This window comes from Pyxicephalus adspersus, chromosome 10 (assembly GCF_032062135.1).
Source record: "Pyxicephalus adspersus chromosome 10, UCB_Pads_2.0, whole genome shotgun sequence".
NCBI lineage: Eukaryota > Metazoa > Chordata > Amphibia > Anura > Pyxicephalidae > Pyxicephalus > Pyxicephalus adspersus.
The window spans coordinates 47427115-47433369 of NC_092867.1; the positions used below are offsets into that span (position 1 = coordinate 47427115).

At 33.5% G+C, this 6255-nt stretch overlaps 1 long non-coding RNA gene across 2 annotated transcripts in view; it reads left to right on the forward strand.

Moving 5' to 3' along the window:
• Positions 1-711: 711 nt before the first annotated feature.
• The window catches only part of LOC140339557 (uncharacterized), a 22483-nt gene continuing 16939 nt past the window's right edge, over positions 712-6255 (forward strand). Inside the window, exon 1 of one of the 2 annotated variants that reach the window (XR_011922472.1) lies at positions 712-880. This is a non-coding gene — a long non-coding RNA (uncharacterized lncRNA). The remainder of the gene's footprint in view (positions 881-6255) is intronic. The other variant, XR_011922473.1, reaches the window with a different exon arrangement.

The following is a 6255-nucleotide window of genomic DNA, read 5'->3' on the forward strand; positions in this document are numbered from 1 at the left end:
ACTGAATTGTATTATTCTTAAAGGATTCCTAAATTTCTATGCATAAATGATTCATAAGGTACATGAAAAAGAATGTTGTTATCTTTAAAATAATTACAAATAATAAAAGAAACTATTGGCAACTAAAATAATAGATGCTTAACTTTGATATAAGAAACAGGCTGTGCACTGTGAAATAGTTTTTTCATTCTAAACAAAATTGTGGTCATTGTGTTCCCAAAATGTATTTTTTAATTTGAGAGTTGAGTTGGATAGCTCTGAACTTGAAAGAAAGGGTAGACAGCAACCTTCAAAAGTCTTTAGTAAATGGATCAGAAAGTTCAGATATTTTTAAGTAAATGAACAAACTCCAAGTCAAATTCTAGTTTGTGTGGTTTGTTTTCTGCTTACCTGTTTGACTAAGTACTAAAGTGCTGGCATATTCTACAGCTCTCTGTAAGTGAATAAATGTGACTTTACATAAATATAGGAGCATGAAAACCTAACTTCAGAGGGTAGTAGTACAAATGAATGTAAATGTACACATTACATATAGTATTACATTAAAGCCATAAAATAAGGACATGCTGCAAGAAACAATTTAAACAAAAGGGAGACATTTCCTTTTATGACCAAACTGCCAATTAAATTCAGGTATATCAGTTCTGTACTGTTTTGTCTTTAAGGTTAAGAATGTATGACAGCAATCTTCCCTTCCCCCAAACTACACCTATGCAGAGGATCAGGAAGTAAAGGAGCATAATAAACTGTGCACCTTCACATTACTTTCATTTGTCCTGGGAACAACAAAGGATTGCGATGGAGCTGAGGTTGTTTGTACTGATCTCTTTGCTGATAGCTGTCTTTGGAGTGAAACATCAATGTAAGGCCAACCAATCATGTATGTAATGGACACAATTTATTAACATAAAATTAGATGACAACTGAACTTATAATTATGCAGAATTATATTCCTATGCATGTTTATTTTTTTTTTAGATTACACTTTATAAAAATTATACTATATGACTGCTGTAGTTTTGTAACAAAGTATGCACTGTTTGAGATAGATGTTTATATTAAACAAAAAGTGGGAAAGTTGAAATATTAAAAAAAAAAATAATAATAACCTTTTAATGAAGGTAACATGATGAGTGTTGTGAAGTCATATCCTAGGCATTCCTGCACACTGCTTTAAAAATCAGCTGACTCTGTTAAGACTCATCTAGGTTGGGGGGGGGGATTTAACCCTTTGACTGCCAAAGGCATCTTACACATGCTAAGACCATTAAGTTATCAAAACAACAGCAGCCATGAGCTAGCTTTAACCTACGGACTCGGTTTGTAGAAATGATTTGGCTTTCTGTAAAGCTAGTTACTTCTTCTACCAATCACCCCATACCCAATAGGAGGAGGCAACCGAGTTCTTATTAAACATGTTTAAAATCATATCATAAAGTAAAATTAAAAAAAAAAAAAAAAAAAAAAAAAAAAACATAACGAACTTCCGCACTCACATATGTAAGCACACACTGCACTGAGTAATATGTTGGCACTATATAAATACTGTTTATTATTATTATTATTATTATTATTAATATTATTAATAACAACAATAGCCTGAAGGCAGCAAACCATACCAGGTATAAACTTGCAAGCCAAAGTGAAAGAAAGTGATACAAAACATGTTGGTGCTTTATAAATACAGTTTATTAATAATAAAAAAAAAAATAATTCTATGGTCAAAATTTTAAGGTATTTCTACACTGATGAGCTGTAAAGATGTTGCATCTTCAATGTACAAATGAGGGTATTGTAGTTTCTATAATACTGTGCAGGAGCTCACAATTTTAAAGCTTGATATATATCATATTTGTTCACTTGTCTCTGTGTCTTTTTTTATTTATTTAAAAACATTGATACAATAATCTCTTTGGATCTTATATTCTAAAGTCATGTTTTCAGAATATATCATGCTAAATAAAATCTCATTTAAACAAACATGTTCTTTAGCATATGAATGAAAAATTGGTCCAGAAGTGAAGGTGTTAGTTGAAATCTTTGTCAAAGTTGAACAGATTGTAAGGCTATATTTACACTAGCCATGAGCCCAACCACAGTCTCTGGGGGGACCCTACATGTAGCTTCTCCTGAGGACAGCCCCATAGAGAATGAACAGGGGTGGTAGTGAGCGTTAATTGTACCTGTATTTGTGCAGGCTGTCAAAATGTGCAGGCAAGGTACCAGCCGCCAGGAACCACGCAGGAAGCTCTAAAGTTGTCCCAATGTTCAAGAAAGCAAATCTACGTAACTTTAATGCAGGCAGCATACAAAAACATGACTAGTGGTTTAACTCCTCTTTACTATTTTATTCTATTCTATTTTAAAACTATTGTTTTAACTTCTGTTACACTTTATATTATAATTTTTCATTACTGGTGGACCAGTAATGTTCACCTTTTCACAGTCTTTCTAACAAAAAAAATCATTATATATTAGAATATGTATCACAAATTTACACAGGGCTGTATTTTTCATGTGCACGTGTAAGTATTGGCCTACAGAAGCAAACTGGAGACACATTTTAGGTAACGGTAAAGGATATTTTTCATGTTTTAGGTAAAGGATATTTTTGTTTTTTATTCATAAGCAAGGGGGAAAATCTAACCTCATTAGGAAAGAAATGCCAATCAGAGATGAAACAGGACTGAACTGAAGTTGCAAAATTAGTGGTAATCGGATATCAGTTTGCTATTTATTTTTTTCTGATAACTACTTTTACAATGCTAAAATTATAAAAGACTTTTTTTGATACAGCGGCTCTCAGTGCTTTGATCACTGTATTTTAATACACTAAACTAAACAGAAGAATCCCTATTTACTTCAAAGGAGTAACTAATTGACACTCCTGAAAGTGGACAATTCATTTGAATTCAGGTTTGAAAAGTGGCGATCGTATGTAAGGTTTTGAAACAAACACCACTGATCTCTACTATGGCCTATGACATTCACCATTAAAGTGCAGTTAGCTACTAGAGAAATAAACATATCCCAGATAAAACCCTATGGACATAGTTGATTCATAAAAAGGCAAAAAAAAAAAAAAAACTCTTTTAAAGCATGGTTTGTTATGGCATCCTAAGGGTGTCTCAAATATACAAACTATTCATTGGTGTTTACAATTTCTAAGTATTATAGTGAAAATAATTATCAGTGCAAGTGGTGTAAAGGCTGATATATGCATTTGTAGTGCAATATGTGTGATTCAGGTGGTATAGCAGAGCTGAGCACAACCATGCTGTATTTTCTAAATGTTTCAAAACTTTTTTCTAAGTGTTGGTAGAACAGTGCTAAATATTACTTGTCTGAATATTAACTAGCATTTATATAGCACTGACAAATTATGCAGCGCTTTACAAAATCCGTAGTCATGCGGAGCATGTTTTTGGAATGTGGGGGGAAACAAAACTAAAAAAACTAATTTTGTCCTATCCCCTGATAATGCATCATGTGGACCAGTGGCAGTGGTCCTACACTGCAGTCAGGAGTGGGTAAAAAAACTCTTGGTTACCACAATATATGGAATATGTGAAAGTTCCTTTGCTACCTTTCTAAACATAAGAATATTTGAGAGGAAGTTTTTTTAAAGGCTTTGTCCAGGTCACATTGAGTGCCTCCCAGAATGCTTTTCAAGACTTTTTTCGTGTACACACCCTGATAAATTAGTTTCTCACTTATCCTCTTCGGTGCTGTCCTGAATCATGACTAGGAAATATCTAGTTATTGTGTAATTTATTTTACAGGAATCTTCCAGGCTGGCATGAATTATGCAAGCCTTAACATGTAGAATCATAAAGTGTTGAACCCACAGGATATTTAACCAGCTATCTGGATTAGAAAAAATATCTCTGTGACAACAAGATAGTTTAACATTAACTAAAGTGTATTTTATAATTTGAAGATACAGATGTTTACAGCTTCAACACAACAGATCTATGATAAAAATACTAGGGGTTATGTTTGGAAGTGACAGTTTTCATGGGAAATAAAATATACTTTCCAAAATTCACACCTCTAAAATGTGTAAAAATTCAAATAATTATATATGTATGCTATAAAGAACAAAATATATTATATGTACTATATGGATTTATAATTTGCACAGCAGATTATTTTGCAGGTAGTCATTAGGAGTCTTCTCAGATACTTCAAACAGAAACAGGGACTTTAAAGCTTAGATCAGCTATACATATATTGAAAACTATACTAAACTGATATTATGCCATATCACAGGTGCATAATACATTAATTCAAAAAAGGAAAACAAAGGAACAAAAATATATAACCTTTATTTTCCGAATCATATTAAAATTGTTGCAAATCACAATCACAGCTAGAACAATGTGCACAATTATTTACAATTATGTTTACAAATGTAAACTTCAAACTGTATCATAGACATAACACTTCAAGTCAACAATTTCTTATGGTGATCTTTGCCCCCACTCAACATGTTTCGTTTTTAAAAGAAAAACATCATCAGGAGTATATTAGGGCTAAATTCCTTAAATTTATGTAATACATGGGGATTCACATGGATCTATTTGCTGTGAAACAGGTAGTAATAATTATAATCTCAACACATAGTCAACTAGGGAGTTTAAACTATCTCCATTATGTAATAATCATGTGATTAATGATGGCAGTCTCCAAAAAATTGTGAATACACATATAAATAAATTGCATACTCCTTAGTAAAGTGTCAATGGTTTACATTGTTCTTGGCTTTAAATGGATATTCACAGGGGATGATTTAATAAAGCTAAAGACCGGAGAAGATACATGTTCATCAGTGAAGCTGAGTGACCCAGCAAACCTGGAATGGGTTTCTTAAAAGTCCTTTGCTACCCTTTTCCCCGATTATAAGGCACTGTCTTATATTTTTTGAAATGCCAAAATATGCCCTAGGTCTTATTTTCAGTGGATGTCTTATTTTTCCATGAAGAAGACTACAGTACACATTTATTGTTGAAAGTCACTCATGATCACTCATGTTCCATTATCAGCAGCTTGCTTCCTGGTGCAGAATGCCGGCTTGTTACTTTCAGTTTCACTCTGCACTGCAGCCAGGAGCAGACACGTGCTGCAACCAGCATCAAGGAGACACACACAGGATCAAATATCGGGGGATGTCTTATTCACGGGTGAGTGTCTTATTTTAATTATTTTTTCAAAAATCAGGGGTGGCTTATTTAATGGGGATGTCTTTAAATCGGGGAAACACGGTATTTGTTAGCAAATGTTTTTAATCCTGGACCAGATCCATTCCAGGTTTGCTGGATCACCTAGGTTCACTGATAAAAGTGTATCCTCTCAAGCCTTGGAGATCTTTATTTGGGTGAAAAGGATGTCTCTTTATAGAGGCTTTATAAATTAAAATGGTCTACTTTCTGTCCAAGCTTACATTACAAACATACTGAAACAAAGAAAGAAGAAGAGTAATAGCACCAATGTTATTGATGCTCAGACAATCAGATTTGTGGTAAATTGTAGCAAGTTGTAAATGCCATTAGGAATGGTAACAGTTAAAGCCAAGCCAAAATAGGACAATGAATATCTTCATTAATATCGCTTGAAAAAGGAATAAAATACATTCAGGAAGGTTTAGTAGTTCTGGACGCAGTGGTGCACTGCCTGATGGTATAAAGTACACCCTTTTTAAATTATGATGTTTTACTTTTCATCGGATCTTTAGCAGGTTCTGAAATGAATGAAAAATAACCCCAGGTATAAAACAGAACACATGACATTCAACTGTGTCATTATTTATTTACCAAAAATGAAGCCAACATGGAGAAGCTATGAATGAAAAACTGAGTACACACCTTAAATAGCTTTAGTACCAGCTTTAGCAGCAAATAATTGAAGTAATTGTTTTCTATATGATTTTATCAATCTCTCAACTCAAAGTGGAGGAATTTTAGCCTATGCTTTTTTTGCTTTGCAAGCATTTATTTATGCACAGCTCTGTTCTGGTCCCACCACTGCATTTCAGATGGGTTGAGATCTGGACTTTGACTGGGCCATTGATTGATTCTTGATTCCTTGATTCTTTTTTATGTAGCTGTTCTGTTGTAGATTTGTGCGCCAGTGTGCTTGGTATCATCGTCCAGTTGCATGAGATAATTTTGACCAGGATTTAACTATTGCACAAGTGGCCTCACATTTGTCTCTAGAATACAAGCACTGTCTGACAGCATCCAAAAAACAAACAAA